Below are 22586 nucleotides of genomic sequence, written 5' to 3' on the forward strand. Positions count from 1 at the left end.
GAGACAGAGAACAGTAAATTAAAACTCAAGAAAATAAAAAAGAAATTAGTCCTAACAAGAAATTCTCCAGGATCCCAACATCAAGGCTAGCGAGGAACCATAGCAGTGATGCTCCAGGGGCAACCTCTATGACAGTGAGCAAGACTGATGCTCCAGGGGCAACCTCTATGACAGTGAGCAAGACTGATGCTCCAGGGGCAACCTCAATGGCGGGGGCAAGCCTCTTTCCACTGTTCAGTAGAGTGACCAGGAGCCACAGTAGCTATTGGGCACTTACAAACTGAGTGGGTTTTGAGCATGTGAATTACCCATTGCAATATATCTTAATTTTTGAAAGTCCATTGTATCTCATGATATAATTGTGGGGGACAGGTCTTGAGATTACCTACCAACAATTAAAATATGTTAAGGACAAAACTTTCAGTTTAAAGTATGAAACACTATTTATTAAGAAGAAGAGAAAGCCACAGTTGTTTCCCGTCAACCTAGGAAACAAGCAGATAATGTATCTTTCTTATGATTTGACTTTTGATTACGTTGTTTTTCCTGAACAGATGAGATATGTTTTTCTCTAGGCAGGTAAAGGCAGAGCGGAGGATGTCTGTGTTTTCGGCACAGCACTTTACCTCTGATGAAACTGGCATTATCCTTGTGTCCTTTTATATTCAACTTGTCTATAAACAAGTAGCAGTAGTCACCCTCCAAATGGGCTAAGTGACAGCTCGATGTCACGTGCTCCCTTTCGTCTGCCTGCCTTCTCAGCAACCCTTGTCTTCTCTAAGACTGTAGCTTTCTTCCACCTCCCTTGGAGAATGTTCCGTTGGAGAATGTTGCAGTATCTAAACACTTTCTCCCTGCTGTGGAGCTTTGCCCACTCCAGCAGAGGAAGGCACTGGGGTATGGACCAGCCTAGAGAGCATTCCTAAGGACAAAGTGTACAACTCAAACGTCTTCCTCTAATGAGTTATCTATCGTTACCACTATATTCTTCCCCAGTGGCAGAATAAACATGAAATCATGTTTTATTTTTATTTTTTGCTTGATTTTAGAGCCACCAGTGCATTTCCAGTTCAATTCCTTCCCCATAGGCGCCCTCCACCACAACCATGTGACACCCCAATGCAGCAGACCACCTGATGGCAAAAATCAAGAAAAGCATTTCTCATATTGTCAGTGAAATGAGTGCCTGAACAGTACATTGTTTAAACAGAGTCTGAGTCTCACGACTTCAAAACACCGACATCTTTTCTCCTAGCCATTCCACACTGAACCTATATTAATTCATGCAGTCCCACTACGAGTAGCCATTAAAATGAAAACAATCGTTCCCAGATTATTCTCCTCATTGGAATGAAAGGACGATCTGATGGATCAAGCCTGGATGGGATAATGGAACAGTCAGACAGGACACAGCCTTGCTGAGTGCACAATCTTGAAGGGTAATGCTGATTTAACTTCACCCATCAGATCTTCAACTTTGATGAACCAGATAGCAAACTCAGGTTATCTATACACTAATGCACTAATACCATACTGAATGTGTGGTGACTGTCCAACACATTCCAAAGGGTCAGAAGAACCTCACTGGACAAGATAAGTCTGCATACTCATGGACCTAAAATTTGTTTAGAAAACAAATAGTATAATTCAGGATTTAATCTACCTTAGGAGACAAGAAAAATGTGATGCTAGAAAGAGGGAAGTTTTATGTGCACAGTGTTCTGCCTACACATATGCCTGCTTGCCAGAAAAGGGTGGGGCATCATGTGGTTACTGGGAATTGAACTCAGGACCTCTTGGAAGAGCAGTCTGTGCTCTCAGCCTCTTGAGTCATCTCTACAGCCCCAGCTAATCCAGTTCTTTCTGAAGTAGCAGGGTTGACACTAGGATCAGGTATGAAGGAGAATAGTCCAAATGGGTCACATATTTAAATGTTTGGTCAGCAAGGAGTGCCACTATTTAAGAAGGATTAGGACTATGGTCTTGTTGTGAACCACAGGGAATGGGCTTTGAGGATTCAAAAGCATAAGCCAGGCCCAGTGTTGTACTGTTTCTGCTGCCTGCAGATCCAGATATAGAACTTTCAGTTAGTGTTCCAGTACCATGTCTTTCTGGAGGCCCCCATGCTTCCCACCATGATGATAATGGACTGAACCTCTGAAACTGTAAGCCAGCCCCAAGTAAATGCTTGACTTGACAGAGTTGTCATAATCATACAGTCTCTCCACAGCACTCAAACACTGACCAAGACAAGGTGCAAGTCATGTGGCTTCTTGAGGGACACAGGTCCAGTCAACCTCAAAAATACCAAAAGTCTGAGTCCAAAAGAAGAGACAGCCATGATGGAGGTAAGGAGACTGCTGTGGCATGCAAGAGAAAGGACAAACCACTAGTGATAGACAGACAGCAGGATCAAGACCATCCTGGGACCTGATGCCCATGTGAAAGAGTGAACAGACGCAACCCAGGTCTTCTAAAGGGCCTGCCTGTGACAAAGGTGATGTGTAGAAGTTGTGATTCCTTAACTCCGAGATCAGTCCACATGACTGGACAAAGTTTCAGGCCTGCTTGTGTGATATGTCTGTGAAACCATGTTTCAGGCCTCCCATAGCCTGGTCTCCCTTCTCTGCCTGCTAGGTGGCCAATCCCTGAATGCCCACTTTTCCTTTATTCGCTTGCTTTCTAGAATAAGGTCGTTTCTATACATCTCCACCTCCTCTGCATTTCCTTCTTCTATCAGGTCTCTCTGGCTCTTAGTCTCTCTGACTCCTCATGCATCCTTATGCTCTATACATCCTGTCATTGCTAGCAGTAATCACTCTATGGCAAACACAATATGCATTTTCCTGTTGACGTGTTTCTTGTGAGCCTCCCACAGTTGAACACTAGCTCCTGGAGGACAGGGCATTTGTTTGTGTCAATCAGTCTCCTTGAAGTGACAGCTAATGCAGCAGGACAGTCAACCTTTGTATTTTCCACCTGAAGACTGGGAGTGGCCTACACAGAAGGCTCTTGCTCATGAGCATCTTCTTTGGTGGAAATCCCATTGTCAAGAAAAGTAGTATTTTGCTTGGACTCTAAATTCATAATGGACTCACCCACGCAAACCCAACTGATACATAAATCAGCATTGAGAAGTGGAAATCTCTAGTGTAGCTAGCTGTATTAAAATCCCAAGAGGAAGCTTCTCCCATTCAATATACCATGGTTTTCTCAAAAGGAGGTATCTTAGCTAATTTTCTATTGCTGTGGTGAGAAATCATAACTAAAGCAAATTTCAGAAGAAAGAGTTTATTTGGACCGTACAATTTTTTTTAAAGTTTCAGAGGATTCAAACTCATGACCATTGTGGCTAGGGCCATGGCAGTAGTCAGGCAGGTATAGTGTTGGTGCAGTGGCTAAGTACTCACATTGTGAGACACAACAATGAGATAAAGAAAAAGAAACTTAGAGTGGCATGTGTTTTGAAATCCCAATGATACACCTCCTCCAGCGAGGGCAAACAGTTGGAACAACTGGAGGCCAAGTATTCAAATATGAGAGTATATAGTAACTGTTCTCATTCAAACCACACATTAGGCATAGTGCTGACCACCACATTCTCAGCATACAGTTCTAAAGGAGCCTAAATAAGATGTACACATGCGAAAAACAGTACAGACAGTGAGACCAGTACAATGAGAGTGGGAAGCCAGAGATCTTCACTTTGTCAAACCAAGTCTTAGCAAAGTTAACTCTCTTAAATGAGGTCCCCAGGGTACAAAGCTGCTACCTGAATATACCTTCCCTGGTGGCCCCAATCCAAGCAGGACTTCTGGGGCTTTCAGAATTGTAATTTTACAACAAAATTTTCGCTCCAAGATTGTAACATCTTGGGAAGTTGGAACTGTACCAAGCATTTCTCCTGAAGCCATGCTGGCAAAGTAAATGGTAGACACAGTGTTTTCTGGGCAGGCTCTGGTTCACAAACAAGTTATCTCCCGCCCTCCCCCTTTTTTCATTTCTGCTTCTCTAATCCACCAGCAACAAGTCTTTATCACTCCCATCTGCATATCTATTTACAATGATATCATGGTTTGCATATATATGTTATGTTCATTTTTCTTAAACAAAGTGCATTCATTTTGCTGCCGTTGTGAGGGGGAAAAATGTTAACATCAAGAGCATAGAATTTCCCATCTGGTGGTGAATCTCACAGCAAAGAGCCTTTTTGGAAACATAGCTAATCCTTTAAGGAGATGTATTTCACAACTCCGCTCTTAAATGATGGCAACAAGAAACATGTTTTTGCAAAATGTAGCTCAGATGCCCAAGTGCCAAATTCTTAGTTTAGAATAAAAAACATGGGAGAGGTTGTACATATATTCTTAAGAGAGAGTGAATAGCCTAATTATCGAACACTTCTTTATCAGCCTGTCTTCCCTGGAGATGAAGGTTGGCGGGCTGTGCTAGAAGGTTGAAGAAGGTGGGCTTGAACAGCAAATAGGAGAATCCAAGGAGGGTGAGCTCTTCCTTTCCTCTCACATGTAAATTTAACTCTTTGTGTTCCTTTCTCAAGTTTCTGTGCCCTTTCCATATTTCTCACTCTCAGATGAACCAACATCTTACATACACACACACACACACACACATGCACTACACACACATACACACACACACACACACACACACACACACACACACACATGCACACAGAGAAAAAGAAGAGAGGCTGGGAGGGAAGGTAAGAGAAGAGAAGAAAGGGGAGGGGAGGGGAGGGGAGGGGAGGGGAGGGGAGGGGAGGGGAGGGGAGGGGAGAGGAGAGGAGAGGAGTGGAGAGGAGAGGAGAGGAGAGGAGAGAAGAGAAGAGAAGAGAAGAGAAGAGAAGAGAAGAGAAGAGAAGAGAAGAGAAGAGAAGAGAAGAGAAGAGAAGAGAAGAGAAGAGAAGAGAAGAGAAAGATTAGGAATCTCTTCAGCCAGCATTATGACTAACTTTACCAGCATTTCCAGCATCAAGACCCATCTCTCCCCATCTAAGCCATGACTATGGAGAGGCAGATTAGGATAAACCTCACTATTGCTGATCCTTCTCTTACCTGTTAATGGATAGTGCTTATCGGAGAGTATAGTTCTTGTGTCACGAATCTCACTAAGTGTTGTGTCTCAACTAGATCACTCATCATCATCATCATCATGATACAAACAAATGCAAGACCGCACACTCATGTCCCCTCCTGCCTCTGGTTGAAGTTCCCGCCTCTTTTATACTACAGTGCTACTTAAGATTGCTTGAGTGTGCTGTCTTTACTTTCTCTCTTGAGCGTCCTTCGGTCAGGCATCTGATGAGATGAGTCAATCATTGATGATGGCTCTGGTGCCTGCCTTAGCACAGAGCCACAGGTGGCCTCTGAGACTTCATCTTCCTTGGCTTATCATCCCAATAGCAAGATTGGGTACAGCGTTCATTGATGAAAAGCCTTCTGTACTTGACACTGTCCCTTGGGGCTTCTATCTGGCTCACTTTAGTCTTGTTATTTGTTTCTTTCATTTTTTCCCTTCTCTTTGCAGCATTCAAGTGACCCCAGAGCTCAGTTCACAGATTTTTTTCACTTTCCATTCTGACTCAGAGTCAATGTAGTGAGTTTGAAATGACCCATAAATATCTATTTGAAGATTCTCAAGTATATGCATATTCTCGTCCATAACTCATGTGTCTGCCTGTAATATCGTGTTCTACAATGGCATTTCACAGTCAACAAGTCAATTTATTTCATTTAATACATTTATTAGTTGATGTTAACTGTGTAAATATTTACTGTGTGCAATATGATGTTCTCAAATTCCTATACATTGTAGGGTCACTCAAACAAGCTTAATAATATATACATTATCTCTATATTGATCACTTTTGTGGTGAGAACACCAGAGCCCTCAAGGTGATTTTCAAGTATACAGTGTGCTGTTATTAGTATAGTCACCATGCTGTACAATACAGACCAAATTCATTCCAAAATGCAGCTTCCCTCGAGGTTTTTCTCAAAAAGAAAAGAAAGATAGAAAAATCAATTGTTGTGATTGCTCAGCCCCAAATACAGGGTAAAGGCAGATTTTAATCAGAGTCGTTTCCTTAGATGTTCATCTGAATATCTGCAGTGAAGTCTGGCCCATTGTAAGTGATCCATAGATAATAAAGAAAAATTTAGTGCTATAGAGTTACAAATAAAGAACGTTTGAAATAACTGATACCTATCATTTTTAAAGTGAGGGAGAAGAGCAGTGTCGGAAAAAGATCTTGAAGGACTAGCAGTAATGCAATAAGATAAGAAAAATATGAGAAGATGGTCTCATGAGGGGAACAACAGAATTAACAACCATAATAAGCATTATGTGGGACAGTGTGGTACTTTCAGTCAAGTCATAGGTATACGGGAAACAGTTCTAAAGGAATCCTCAAAAACAAAGAAAGGTGTAAGAGTCTTAAGAAGGAGAATAGAATTCCATAGCACCTTAAGAGACTACGAATGTGCTTAAAGACACAAGTGGACGAATGATAGGAGATGAAGAGACAATATGGATATTTGACTCTCTGGCCATAGAACCCAACGCATACACCATACTACTGTACTAAGTTGTGATGCTGAAATTGGCCAGTAGAGGGCATAAAACACTTCCACCTCTACAATTCTCCCCCAGCATCCTTTACTACTACTGGATGGAGCCCTTTCAGATGCTGAGAACCAGTAAGCAAGAGAACTGCTTGAGACAAGAACACTCTGTAAACAGAGTTCATTTCCTTTGCCTTAGTGATCTTATGTGGAAACAAAATAGTCATTTGATTCACCATTGGCATCATCTTTCAGTGGAATTCCACCACAAAGGGCTTTGCTGACAGTGATAGAAGCTGGATGTAAAAGAACAGAGGCGGGATAAAATTTCACCAACACTAAATTCTTCCTGTAGTCAAACTCACTTCCAAGAAAGAGATGAAAATCCCTTTCTCTTCTCTGGCCTTCACCACGCAGTTTTGTGCAGTCCTAGGACCCTAATTCTTTCTTATCTTATTAGTTTTGCACAGACCTGTCTCTACTGTCATTTCAAATAAATTTTGAAGCAAGATATAACTTACGAAAGTCAATGTAGTTCATAAAACTACTAGAATTGAGAAGAATGCATTGTTACTAACTTACACGTAAACTTTTGGTACTGTTAGTACTGGGCTTCATGATTTACAGTTCCAACGCTCTCTCAATTATTCATTATTGCACAGTTTATAAGAGGGCACAAAGTTAGCAATAACAATTACATTAATGATAGAGTGAGTTATTTAAATTAATTTTAATAGTCATTATATTTGTGATGACAATTATGGTTATGACTAACTATGATTACAGCAGCCATTGTAATCATAATAAGCTCAAGGATGGTTTAATTCTAATGACTTCATCCTAAAGAAATTAGAATATAGAACTGTAAGTGAATGCAGCTATGCTTGTTAGATAGAGGAATGTTTTTGAATATTGGTTACTGGATATTAACCTTCTCCATGAAATCAATGACTTTTTTTTTAAATAAAACCAGAATTGTTGATTAGATGCTATAATCAAGGGAAGGGGGGAGGGGGGAATGTGTGTTATTCTTAATTTTATAAGTCTTAAATGGAAACTATTTGGATTATAGGTGATATGCTGAAATGACCTTGGTGTTTTTCTTAATTCCACTTATCAAAGTGATGAGAGCCTTTGAGGCACTAAGGAAGAGCATGTCCAGCTATCATGAAAATATGGAATTAGCATACATGGAACTTTCTGGGGATATTTCTATGGGAAGGTATTCTGGAGTATTGTCCTGTTTTCATATGCAGAAGTAAGAACTTCTTGTTAATCGTGACAACAACCCCATGTGTGTGCACAGTAACTCCAAAAATGAATGGGTGTGGTTTGACAATTGATAAGTCTTACAAAAGTCAGTACAATTTCCTGCTGGCCATCTTGTCTACCCTCGACTCTCTCCAAGGGTATTCTCTTCATGCCCCGAAGGCTTGTTGTTTTGCAGGATTCCTTGGATAGCATGGTAAAGCTGGCAATCTGGAGTGAGTTCACCTTCAGACAAGCTGAGCCAACATGGTCTTTGTGGGGGAGAAGAAAATGTCGAATACCAAATTTATAATAAACATGAGATACACTCATTTTCATGCAAATTTCTTGCAGATGGAAATTTCATTTAATGATGGCTGGCTGTGGAGTCCAGCCAAGGGTTTGTAAATACCAAGAGGATATCAGTATGTGAGATGTCCTCACTAATGAAGTAGTCATACACATCACCACCACCACCATCAAAGATGATAATTTCTAATAAAAATATCTGAAGATGACACGAAGTTACTCTCTTTGAGCCAACATTCGTTGGCATAGAATCATGATGAAAACTTGACTCTTCCAGAGGGGTCAGGACCAAGAGCAATTTCTAACAGAAAAGATCTGGGTAAAAATGTCAGCCAAGAATTTGTCAAAATTCTGTTGATTCTCTACTCTCAGGCTTCCTTGGAGGTGTTCTGAGCCACAGAGGATGCTGTTCTTTCATGCACAGTGTGGTGCCCCAGGCTAGCTTACTACTCCAACCCCAATCCTAACAGAAAACAGTCCACACAAGAAAAAGACTGCTTTCTGCCCAATTTGTAAGTGTGGTTTTACACAAAGAAAGGCACTACCGGGCTGCCTACAATTAATTTAAGTATTTCAGCGATGACTCCCAAGTTTATCTTTTTTTTTAAGGAATTCAGATTATTGGGGTGAAGTAGAAATGACAACTGCTGTTGTCTGAAACAGAAGCACGAGACACCAATATCTCCCCTGTGGTTCCAAAACTCCTGTTGACACATTGATAAAGGGAGGATGTTCCCGGACTGGACTGAAATTCTCCTCCTGAGAACAAGTGAAACCAACATAAGCCTTGAGCAGCCCAAGAACAAATGAAGAGGAAATGACAAGCAAGTCATTCATACAGCTAGAGAAGGAGGAATTAATTGATCAAGGGGAAATGTTTAATAGAAGACACAGTTGGCCAGGAAGACACACTGGGGAAAACTGGATACAACAAAAAGGGGGTAAGAACAGGACATGTTCCCTTGAAAGAAGAGCTATGAAATTGCAAGCAGAGTAACATTAGATGGGTGCCCCTTCTTTCCTGCCACAGAGCATAGCAAGCTGCTCCTGAGAATGCCATGTGTGCATAGCTAAACAAGACAAGAGATAAGCTGTATAAAAAAAAATAAATTTAAAGGGGAAAATGATAACTCTGGTGTGGTGGTGCATTCCTGAAATATCACTTCCAAAGAAAATGAGGAGGGAAAAGAACTGCGAGTTCCAAGCCGGCCTGAGTACGTAAGGAGAGGCTGTCTCAGAGAGGAAGAAAGGGGCTCTTTTTTCTTTTTTTTCAGAAGAAAGTAATAAGTGTCATGAGGAAATAGTTATAAGGTATATAAGTGACAAGAAGAGAGGGGCCATCACCCCTGTGTTGATGGATGAATCAAGGAAGACTTCATAAAAGGAACAGGCTTTCAGTTCAGCCACTGAAGGATGACTAGGTTGTCAATAAGAGGATTTCGACATTTCTTATAAAGAGGAGAATGACGTGAGGACAGGTTCAGAGTTGGGAATGTAATTTGTTTTTCAGCTGAGTGTCTGAGTCAAGAAGAGTGAGATAAAAGAGTGCAGAGAGACTCTGAGAATCCAAATCCTGAGCCTTCAGCAAAACAGACTAAGAAAGCGTGAACCCTATTCTTCAGGCAAGCATTCTTAATTTTGCTTTCCACGTAATTTTCAAAGGGCCAGTGAACCTGTTACACATTTCCGTGATTGCGTACTTTTCTCAAGAAGAGAGACATTTCATTTCATCAGCCTGCAGCCTGGAATTTTCCTAGCTCAGAAAATAGCTCTCTGATCTGCCCACTCAAGACTCCTCTTGCTTTAGACGCTGACCCTAACACGCAAACACAAGCTCCTATCCTCTAGAGGTGGTGGGGTCCTTCTTGGTCCCAGAGTGACAGTCCATGATGCCTGGTGTGTACAAATTACTTCTTTCCAAAGAATGTGGATTTGGGAATTCTATTTTCATGAGCACCATGCAGCCATGGGGGAGTATTGAAATGTCTGAACAAATGTAACACATTACATGAATTTAATATTCATCACATGCAGTGCATTTGTAAACAATTTCAGAGCCAAAGAGATGGCTCAGTGTCTAAACTGCTAGCTGCACAAAGCATGAGTTCAGATCCCAATCACATACGTCATCATTCAGGCTCATGCCTGTAATGTTAGTGTTGGGAGACAGAGACAGGAGGGTCCGGGGAGAATGCTGTCCAGCCATTCTAGTCTAGTCAGTGAGCTCCAGATTCAGTGTGAAACCCTGTCTGAAAGTTTAAGGTGAAGTGCTATGGAAGGTGACATCTGACACAGATCTCTGACCTTTGCCTTTGCACACAAATGCAACCACAACTTCACACACATACACACACACACACACACACACAGAGAGAGAGAGAGAGAGAGAGAGAGAGAGAGAGAGAGAGAGAGAGAGACCTTCAGAAGCACCAGAGTTGCCCATCAGTTCTTGTTTTTCTACTGTCAATTTTCAATATTGATTCAGAGCTACATGCAGCCATTTTACCTGGGCAAGGTAGGTGTCAGTCATTCCTACCATGAATAACCCAGCTGGGGTCCAAGACCATTACAATAAGCATCTACCTGGATCCTCCCTCCAAACCATTCTTCTCACTATTCACAAGCATACTTTCCAACTCATATGAGATTAGATTACGTGTGTTGGACCCTATATCTTAGCTGACACATTTTTGGGATATATATATATATATATGTTGGTGTGTGTGTGTGTGTGTGTGTGTGGTCTACACTTTCCAGTTCCACATTCCAGAGCTTTGGTGACTTTGTCTTCCATACACACTGAAAATCACAAGACTTGAAGGCACATTGGACTGTACTTTCATGACTTCGGAGATCTACACATACTCACACCTATAGTGGAACTGTTATTTGTTTTCTTCATCTAGTCATTCACTTCCCACGTCATCTCTCTTGCCCTTCTCTAGTCCATCCAGGCTAAATCATCATCCCCTTGTATATCCTTGTAGCAGGAGATTTTATTACTATTGGACTCCATTACAGTTACTACTTACTTGTGCCTTCCCTCAATTGCCTTTATTTTTATATTATAAACATAGATACTTGATGAATATGTGAAGGCTCTGTAGAATATATCAGTGACTATCTTCTGTAGAAGATATTATTGAAGATACTAGGCCAGGAAGCCAAGATAAGATCCCCTTTAGTTCAAAGCCAGCCTGTGCAGCATATCGTGAGTTTCAGGCCAGCCCGAGCTACAGAGTGCAAAACCCGTCTCCAACAAAAGAGGCATAGAGAAGATGTGATGAAATCGTGTGGTTCATCTGAAAGCCTGGTGAGATGAGTAGCTTTGTCACCAGGGTCTTGGTCTGATTAAGTCCAAGAAAGAATGGATTGTTCATTGAGCTCAGCAATGAGGGTAATTGCTATGATACATAGGTATTAATAATGTGTAAAAGCATGGCTATAGAAGTGAAGACATAGGTTGGGGGGGGGGTTAATGAAGTAGGAGAAATAGGGCCATTGCTTAGGCACCACGAGCACAGGATCTGCAATAGTAAGGAGAGGAATCATCTTAGACCTGGAGAATAAAGCAGAAGTGGAAAGAATCAGCATTGTCAAGAAAGAGAAGAGCTCCTACCCCACAACACAAAATGTGTATGGATTCGACCATTACTTTGTAAGAACAATGATGTCTGTTAAATCCAGGAAGGGATTAAATAGAAAGAACAGGTCCCGGGTGTAATTCATTATCACTCAGAGGTACAAAGAGTTATTTCCATTGCCCTTTATTAAGAACTCTCCCCCAAGCAAAGTTCACATATAATATAGAGTCAAGACAAAGGAAGAATAACTATAATTTCATAAAGTGGGAACAGGCATTAGTACAAAAGGGCAGTGAAGATCACTCGAACTGAATCTGCTTCCCATCCAGGGTGCCCATATAATTACATTTAGTTACACATGGGTAGGCTGTGGAAACAGCTGGATGGACCTTAATTTAATTTAACTAATTGATTTATTGGTTTCATTAATTGCTGTCAAAGGATACAAATACTGTCCCCAGGGGCCACAGTTTAGTTGGTCATCGCTACAGCTTCTAGAAAGTAATTGGATTTCTTAGTTTCGGCCTTAAGGTGAGCTATCAAAGAGGAAGAAAGATTTAACAATATACTGACAGTGCAAATAAAGACGGAGGGATGCCTACTGGTACTGACAGTGTCTTCTGGCTTCTCAGTTTCATCCATGACAGGGTCTCTTCCCGTCAGTCTTCCTTGATTCCCGTTCATCACAGAATATTACTTTCATTACAACCCCAAGTGTGTGGTCTCTCACATTCTCTGTTTTCTCTGTCTCTGTCTCTGTCTCTCTCTCTGTCTCTCTCTCTTTCTCTGTCTCTCTCTGTTGCTCTTTCTCATTCTTTTTTTTTTTTTGGATTTTTTACCTTTAAATAGGAATTTCCTGTATTAATTGATAAATAATTGACACTGAGTAATTAAAAAACACATCGACTTAGTTCTCTTGTTAAATTTCAGCCTTTGCTAATGCTAAGGCCAAGAGCTTTGGGTAGTTAATGACTATTGTCACTTTAAGGGAAATTAATAGATACACAATTTCACATATTGAAAAGGAAAAAAAGAACTCTGAATCCTATATTTATTATCCTTGATCTTTTGTCTCTGCATAAGAAATGGAATTACAGAGGGAAAGAAAAAACATTGTAAGTAAAACTTTTGAAAAGCTTTATTCAGTGGCACACGGAGGCACAAACAATATCAGAGAGAACAACGCTTACTTTTATTCCTTTCTCCCATCTCTCTCTGTGTCTCATTTTTTCCCCTAAGTTTGGCATCTTGAGGATTCTAAAGGACCTGTATCATTCAAAAGAACTTAGCTTGTGCCCAGCACAGCATGGCCACTAAATGAGAAGCTGTGATGTGAGCAGTGCAGGTAGGGGGCGCTGTAGAGTGCGCCTTAGAACCACAGATCAAAGGAAGTCGTTGCTTGTTACTCCACACAAGAGAAGCCTTGCTCAGAGATACTTCCAGAATAATTGGTAGGAAAGGCATCTTGAAGATGCTCAAGTCTTGCATCATTCAAATAAAAAGTAACCAATAAAAGTGGGTTGAAGGAAATTAACGGAGTCTCCTTTATATTCAAAGGCTTAACAGAACCCTGGGAAATTAAAAAATTAGGAAATATTTTTGTAAGCACACAAAACATTTTATTTTATAATCTTATTGCTGCGTAGGATTAAAGTGAGAGATTTTCATATTTACTCTTTTTCTCATAATTTATTCCTTTTATTGAGAATAGATTTTTTTTCTTGTATAACACATTCGGATTATGGTTTCTCCTCCCTCTGCCCCTCGCTGTTCCCGCCCATCTCCATCCCATCCGGATCCACCCCATTTCTGCCAATCATTAGGAAGAAAAATAAAAGGGATTATTATTGAAGGAATAATGATAAAATAAAATGCAATAAGTTAAAAACAAAACTAACGCATTGGACTTGAACAGAACAAACAGCAGAAGGAAAAGAGCCGAAGAGAAGACACAAGAAACAGAGACCCACTCATACTTACAGTCCCATAAAAAAACACTAAATTGGAAAGCACAATATGTACACAAAGAAACTGTAGTGTAAAAAGAAAGAAGACAAATATATGTAAGTGAAATTAAATTTTAGAAAGGAAAAGGGGCAAGACATAATGCAACATTGTGAGACAAGGAACCTCTAAAGATGCCACTGAGTCCGACTGAGTTTGTAGACATCACGTTCTCGAAAGCTCATCAGTAGAGAAACAGGGCTTCCTTGCCTACCATGTTCTCTAGTGTGTTACACCCCTCTAGGATGAATGGCTAGACCCCTACAAAAGGTACATTTCCTTTCAGTTTTTAAAACTGTTGCTTCAGAGTTAATTTTGGACCCATCTGTTCTGAGAGGAGAGACAAAGTTTCTAGGAGGGGAGGAGGAACACGATGTGCGCTGCGATTTCACCAAAGGTCAAAACCCTGAAGGTCCAGGGGTGGTGCCGGTGTTCAGTGTCAGCTCAGTACAGAAGAGAGATGAGAAGAGGCTCTGGTGTCCAAAGAATACAGAGAGAGAAGCAAGCAGGATCCACTTACATCGCGGCTTCCTGCCTCCAGTTGCATTTTCCACGTGTATAATTTCATTGTGTGTGGACTCTGGTACCTTGGCTACTAAACTGCATTGTCCTTATAATCACAGAGAGCTACTAAAATAATGGAGTTAAATCTTCATAAAATAATAACAGCATTACCTTAACTGCCTATAAAATATAGTTTGCACACTCTATTGACATTCATTCACATTGAGTCATGGCCTAATTTTGCATCCCACAATTTCTTATGAGCCTTAATATGCTTCTAGACTTTATGACTGTCATTTGGTTTTTGACTGTACATGTACAAATGTAAATATAGAGACTGTTGGTAATATGTCTTATTTAATATACCAAATGATCTCAATGTGTTTTGCTACAACCCCAAACAGCCTTTGAAAAGTGACTGTGTGGTTTCAAGTCAATGAATTTCAATGTCAACCTCACTGCCAACAACATGATGACCAGGGTGGGGTGCCTTTTTTCTAAAGGATTTGTAAGCCAGTGTCTAGTGAAATAACACTGTGCTGGGCTCTCGGGTGGGTTTGAGGCTATCGAGACTCTCTGTAGGTAATTAGTCCCCTTTAAATGTAAATATGAAATTTTGTTAATAGGCTTTCAGAACTGAAAGAGATTTTCTAATAAAATCATCACTAATAACCTGACTCCCTCTAACAAACCTTACTTCTACCCCCACAAAGGATCAGGGTTCCCCTTGTGACACCAACCCCTTTCTGCTGGAATCCAGAGCTACTGCAGTCTTGATTCAAACCACCCAGTTTTATTTCATGTTCCTTTAATGGAGAGCTGGCCTTTCTGCCGTGGGCCTCCTTTTACTGCACATGCAGAATAAGGGACACTGGAATAAGGCAGGAAATCTGAGCCTTGAAGCAGTAGCATAAACAAACAAACAAACAACAACAACAACACACACACATACATACATACATACACACACAGACTAGCTGCCCATTGCACATGCCATAATAGATCTCCTCAGAAACTGGACCAAACTGGTATTGACCAAGGATCAGTCAATGATGTCAAGCCATGAATTGCCTCTAATGAGGACTCTAACTCTAGCTTCAGACCACAGCTCAAATACCTCATCTTTCTTGATAACCAGCATTAATAATTAATACCATTTCCCCTGTGTCCCAGGCATTATATAAATCTATTTTGTCACTAAGAGTCTGTCTTCCCATGGGATGATGATGCATGTCCAGGGAAATGAATGTATCTTATCATTTTTCTATCTTTGGAACAGATTAGTAGTTTAACAAATGTCTGAGGGTAGAAAAAAAAAAGTCAAAGAAAAACAGGAAGAAGATAGCATACTCTTTTTATTGAACATCAGGGGGCATCAGAGAAAGAATGAAGAAGTATATGAAATCTTGCCTCCTCTTTTTATGACAGTGAAAGCCTATGAGCATAGCCAGACAGTCCTAACCAGTATTGTGAATTCGTTTCTAAAAGCAAGGCAAGCTTATATTGCTCTTGACCCTCTGGTAACTCTGGCCAATGTGATTTCAATCGTTTACTGTTTGTTCTGGGAAGTCTCAACAACGAACACCGTGTCCTTGCAAATGTAGCAAAGTGCCTGCATTTTCTTTGGTTAGGAGCCCTGTATAGTACCATGGCATTTTGTAGAAAATCATTTCAATAATGTGTTTTGAAGCAGATTGATTTTGCAGCCGCTCTCTGCACTCCTTTGCAGCTGTGTTCCTCCATCCAGTACTTTGTACTGTAGTCTTCACAAAGCAACACTAGAGGGACCAGCCTCATATTTTTCAGAGGCCTTTTGTGTCAACCAAGCCAAGTACAATTAAGGCTGTTCCCAGAAAGAGGAATGGATAACGTTGGCAACTGGGCTGTACCACCCAGAACCACAAAATGAAAAAGCTGCAAACGTAACCAACATGGTTTTCCTCGGCATTTATAACTCAGAAGACCTACGTGGCATTTTCTATGGCAAGGGGCAGTACTTTGGGAAATTATACTTAAAAAATTAGCCAGCAGTCTCTCGTGGACTCAAGAGAAAGTCTGCAACCTGGGTAGGGGGGTGGAGGGTGGGGGCGTGGATTGGAGCAGTAAATAAGCAGGCTTGTTGCTTAGTAATACTGTCAATTTTTCTCCCCCCTCCCCCCACCTCTCTCTCCTCTCTCTCCTCTCTCCTCTCTCTCTCTCTCTCTCTCCCTCCCTCCCTCCCTGTCTCCCTCCCCCCACTTCTCTCTCCTCTCTCTCTTCTCTCTCTCTCTCCCTCCCTCTCTCTCTCTCCCTCCCTCTCTCTCTTCTCTCTCTCTCACACACACTTCTAAGGGATAAAATCAATTAAATGTCAGATTTTTCCCAGCTGATAAGCACGTTCAGATTTCAGACTAACACCTCCCCCCCCCAAAAAAAAAATAAAAAAACAAACAAAAAAAAAAAACAAAAAAAAAACCAACCTATGTCTGTTGGTGAGAATAAGTGGGGAGACATACAAAGTCCTCCTTTTTAAGATAAGGTCATAAAGCAATCCCATAACCCTTCCTCTGGACATTTTGCTCTCCGTTTTTGCTTCACCTGTGGACCGGAGAACCCACATAGCTGGGCAAAACAGTGCTGTGCTGGTGCTTACAGACGGATGCAAGGGAAGTAGTCAGGCTAGTGACCCAAGTCTTTCAGAACTAATAAGGTGAGTGAATCAGATAAAATTAATGAAGGGGGGGGGGGAAAACCCTCTCTTGTCTGTAATGTCAGACAACACTGTAGCTTTAATTTGTCGATTTCACAAAGGCCTTCTGGGCTCCCGAGCTCACTCCGTTAGTGAGTTACCTCGCCTGCAGATTCTCTCATCCCTCTGGTCCCCGTGGTCTGTTCTAATTAATATAAAAACCATGCTGCTCTAATAATTTGACCATACCATTTCTCTCCTCAAATCCTCGTAGTAGCTTTTAATTGCACTAAAACCTGGAATTCAATTTAAAATCGATACCCAGGCGCTGAGGCTGTGCTTCGGATGATCTCGAGTCTCTGACCCCACCAGTGGCCTCTGAGCTCTGCAGAGCCAGGCCTGTCACTCTAAGCCGTCAATCTGCTTGACTCCAATAACATCTTGACACGGGCCCCTTCCATCCTTTAACTGTATCTTCCTCTTCTCCACTAAATAAACACCCATCCAGGGACAGTGACAGGGGCCAGCTTCGTTGGACATAGATTTGATGTGCAATAAATTTCATTTTGTTTCTTTTAAACGCCACCTTCTGCTGTTTTTCTTCTTCTTCTTCCCTTTCTTCTTAAGTCTACAGTTCCTAACACAACTCTGGGGGCTCCGCAAAAGTGGTCAGCCATTTCATCGGAGGAGATCTGACAAAGGCTTCGAATCTTTATTAAGTCAAGAATGACGTAGATAGAGAAATTTGAGGAAAATAAGCAGGCTCCCTTCAACCACTCCCACCCCCAACAAGCAGCTCCTAATGTGGTCCTCCACCCTTCAGTGAAATATGCAAAGCTAGCTCTAGCTTTTTTCTATGGTGGAACTTTCCAGCAATGTCCTTCCATAAATGGGATGGGTCTTGTTCCCGAGCCAAGGCTCTGCCTCTCCACTACTTGGCCTAGATAGTGGACAAATATTTTTTTCTTCTTCCTTTTTTTTTTTTTAACATGAAGGCAACGTGGAAGTATCTGGAATGCTGCCTGCAGTCCCAGCCATCCTAGAAATTACTCAGTGTTTCAGGGCCCTGAGCCAGTAGCCACCTCCCTGCCACCTCTGCCACGTTAGCTTAAAGTAATGTGAGTTCAGAATCCGGTCTCCGTGGCTGAAATGCATTCTCTTGAGATCTCTTGAGAAAGCAGCACGCCCTTTATCCGCACTGCCAACCGCAGAAACAGAGAGTGAAGCTGCCTTCAGTCTTACCCGGAAGCAGCCCCTCCATCTCTGAGTGCCATGGATGCCCTACATAAACAGGACTGCCTACCACTGAAGGGGAGCCCCGAGGAGGAGGAAGGACCTTTCCAAAGTTCCTCCAGAGGCAGGCCCCTTATGTCAATCGCTGTGTCTTATGGAGTTCTCCTTTCCAAATCTCCTTCAAAAAGTTGCCCAGGGATTGTAGACCTGCCTTGGCCTTCCAGAGGAAGCTGAGTCTAAACACGTCTGAATAAAAAGTTACTTTCTTTTTCCTTTTGAGAGTCTTGCCTGTCCTCAGCTCTGGTAACTGGTCTGTAGGAACCAGAAAGGCAGGTCCTCCTTACCACCATAAGCCAGAGTGAAAGACTGAAGTCAGATTCTTATGGTGGGCTTCAATTGATGAAGAAGAAAAAGAGGGGGAGAAGACAGGTCCCCTGTAAAGTTCCTTATTTCACTAGAACAAGTACCTGAGTTTAACAAGTGCCTAAACTCGGGGCCATGAGGTGCATTTGTAACCCCAGTGTTGGGACTCAGCAGCCAGACTTAATAAATTTCAGGCCAACAAGCTAGTAAAAAAGCTGAAAAAAAAAGAACCAAGGTATATGAAGGACAATCAGGTTGTTCCCTGGCCACTGCACATAAGACATAGACATTCACACACATGTCGCCCCTAATATAATAAGAGTAGGAAAAGGTGAGGCTTTGGAAACTGAGTTCTGTCTCAAACAAGAAAACGGATCTCTAGTTCCAGAAAACCTGACATATAGTATAATATGTGTGTCCAACCAACTCTAAGCATACCCAGGGAGAGCTACTCCTTAGATAGAACACACATGCACACACACATACACAAAATTTGAATTTAAATCTTGCTTGGGTCTAACACTTAGGAAATATGTACGTTATTTTCTGCCATGGTCATCTTAGCAATTTTCTCTATAAGAGAGGATAGACCTGATGATATTCAGTCTCTGGACCCTTCCCCAATGTCCACATACTACCTTCTAGTATTTTAATATTGGTATTGAATTACAACCTATTGTCAAATTAGACTTCCCTTACACCTAAAATGGAGATGATAATAAAAATGTGCCAACCCAAAAGAACAGTCTGGATGGATAAGTGACTCGGCTCATGTCAAGAATCAGATCTATATGTAAAGCGTGGACACTCAGTGAGAGCTTGTGTCTTCCTGTCTATAGATTGATCTTAGGTAAGTAATAGCAGCTGCCGTTAGGACGTGGGTGCCCCATTCCAATTTTTATTTCAAATTGTTTCTATTTTAAACTGGTGGTAGTATACCTATAGTCATCTAACTGGGTACCAAATATAAAGAAATAATAATAAATGTATCATTTGAATCATCCATAGTTAGGAATCATCCATAATTAAGAATATTACCAATCATCATCTTACCCTTAAACACAAAACCAAAAATTGAACAATTTCAATCAGACACAGCCCATCTTGTCCTCATGTCTAGCCACACACAGGGGATTTTTATTTCCCAACATTAAAGGTTAATTTTATTTTTTTTCTTCATCAAAGCAATAAGGTGTGACGATCCATCAGCAGAATGACAGGACTATTTGTCCCGTTGTCACTGTCACAGATCTCTATCTGGCCACAGCTACAGCACTTGCACATGCATTTCCATGAAGAACGTGGTCATCAGTAGAGTTTGTAAGACTGAAGCTCGAGGAGCAGTGAACTGTGGATAACCCATATGCTACTACATAGTTGCTACATTATTATTTTGCTCACAATTATTCTATCAGAAAAATACAGATTTATTTGGGAAGGCTCAGAACAATGAAATAAATACAGTACTGATTTCAAAGGCAAATGCCATGTCATTTCGGGATGAGTCACCCTGGAGAAGACAATGATAAATCAACCGGATAATTTCTGCATGTCAGAGAGTTTTAAAGGTGATAGCTAGTAAATTGAAGTACACATCAAAGTTTCTCAAATAAAAATGTTAAATATAAGTCACTTCTTTATCGTATCTAAAACCTGTCAAGCGCAGGGGAAAATAATCAGCCCCACCCCCGCTGAGCAGATCTCAAAAAGAAACGCATCGGCTTTCATATCCAAGGAGTGGCCTCGGGAGCAGAGACGGCCATAGTGCCAGCTGTGTGGGAGCGTCATGAAGTTCTAGCCCAACCAGCACCAATTATGGCTTGACTGAAGCACATCCAAATGCATGTGACAGGGCTAAAAATGCACACAGGAAGGTAGGTACAAAAGGTACTACCTCCAGGTCTCTCAAGGCATGGGGCAGCTGGGCTGCTGAATGGTCAGGAGAGGAGACAGTTTCTGGTGCTATGGCTACGGCAGGGTGCTCTGAAGCTGCACTGCAGCAGCCAGCAAGCTAGGTCTTTAACATTATGATGTGGGTGTTAAGCTAATGAGAACATCTGTTTTCACCAGCTGTTGAAGCCTACGGACCCCACCCCACCCCAGTTACCTGTGAATGACGTATTTTGAGAATAGATTGATGCTACCTGTTGTTAATTTTTGATGTGAGTGGGCTGAGAATTAAGGGGGAGGAAAAATCGTGACATGCAAATGATTGTTCCTCCCCCTATGGATCAGAATTTTAATCACACAATAAATATTCTTACTCTTCTCATGTAAGATGGAGGTGACCTTTATTTTATAAAAGCTAGTTAAAAAAAAAATCCAGTTTGGGTTTCTCTTTGTTCCCAGGGATCTTTGAGGAAAGGATTGCATATTCATTACAATTGATATTTATCATAAATAATGCTGCTGGACGTGACAAAGGGACAGTCCAGTATGGTCTTCCCAGACTTTCAGTTGAACGTCGATATTGTGTCTTTAAGGCGGTGGGGCCACCCTAGCTCCTTGAGGCTGAACTTTGCCTTCCAGGACAGTGAATCAGCCAGGGAAGCTCAGACAAATGGAATCTTTCAGGAAAGAGACCAGGCAGGGCCTGAGGGAAGAATTTCTCCGGCCCTCACAATGAAGCACACAGGCCATTGTAGTGTTACCGCAAAGACCTCCATATTCTAAAATAAAGAGCATAATTCAGGACAGAAGCAAGCCTGGTCCTCCTCTAATCACTTAGGACCACCTGGGGAAACAGGACACAGGGTCGCTGGGCAGCTGTCACTTCTCTTAGGGGCCCTTCTATGTGTCTCCTCACACCATGACATCATAGGCCTAATGGTCTAAGGTTTGAGGAGAGCAAAATTTCCACATAAGTGTCAGGATGTAAATGCATAAGAAATGATAGATACCTTTTTCCCTGACATGAAAATAAAGAGAAAGAAAAAAAAAGAAATGGAGGGAAAGGGGGAGGAGAAGAGAGAGCAGAGGACCACACAATAAAGCAAAAGAGCAAACAAAACAAAGTTTCTTCTTCCTATCTCCCTCCTACACAGCCAGATTTTTCTTTTTGGGGGATAAGGGGTGGGGGCTTCTAACAGTTCAACAGTAAATTTCAGAAGAAGTATTCAAAAGGTCAATAAAATGCATTGTGAACACCCTGAAAGATTCTAATATTACAGTTACCAATAGCATCAAGAGCAGAGTTCTAACACTGGACCAAGGAGGAAGAGGGTGTACAAGCAAATGAAGAAGAGGAGGGAGAGGAGGAAGAAGAGGGGAGGAAGAGAAGGAGAGGGTTAAGGGAAAGTGGTGCTCCAAGAGACAGGAATGGCATCCTTGGGTGTAGCTCTGTAGTCTTGGTACCCTATTTCTCCTCCCTCCCTGGATTTTAAAGGACTCCGTTCAAAAATGGTGAGGGGAAATCAACACATTGTTCTTAAATGCTTCTGTCTTGTTCAGTCACAAAGCCTATCAGAACAGAAACAGAACAAAAACAGATCTCTCCAATACAAGGAAATAATTTGTGTTAACAGAAATCACTATGTGCAAACTTTGACCTGATTTTGTGTCTCCAAACTGAGTAAATGAGACAGGTTGGTTGTGTGACTGAAAAGTTTTCCAAAAGGCAGAAGTTCACGTTTAATTAAGTTTAGTGTCACGGGAGTTTTGTGCGACCCCATGTAAACTTGTGTTGATAATGAGCTGTTTCTTGTTCTGTTTTCATTTTGACTTGAGGTGGAACCATTAAGATGACAAGTGAAAATCTGCTAATAATTGATTCCTAATTAAAAGAAGCGATCTAAAGTGTAAAAGTGTGATGGGGACAGTGAAACCTCTGTATTTGCAGCTTAGGGACAAATTTATGCACTGCTGTAACCTATTTTGTCACACTATGGGGACATCCAGGGCTTTTTCTGATGGTTTATTGATCTTGTTACTCTGTCAAGGATATATCCTTGGCCATCCTTTCTCTATCCCAATATTTGACCTAGAATTCGGGTCTTGAGTGATCTGGCTAGATCTTACCTTCGTTTTGTTTATTTTCCTCCTCCTTCCATCCTTTCATGTCCTGAATCCTGGAGTCAGCTGAGTCCATCT

At 41.4% G+C, this 22586-nt stretch overlaps 1 long non-coding RNA gene across 1 annotated transcript in view; it reads right to left on the reverse strand.

Moving 5' to 3' along the window:
* Nucleotides 1-22586, reverse strand: part of Gm46948 — an 85098-nt gene that overhangs the window by 21112 nt on the left and 41400 nt on the right. The gene's annotated exons all lie outside the window — the stretch shown is intronic.

The sequence above is a fragment of the Mus musculus genome, chromosome 6, assembly GCF_000001635.26.
Source record: "Mus musculus strain C57BL/6J chromosome 6, GRCm38.p6 C57BL/6J".
Classification (NCBI taxonomy): Eukaryota; Metazoa; Chordata; class Mammalia; order Rodentia; family Muridae; genus Mus; species Mus musculus.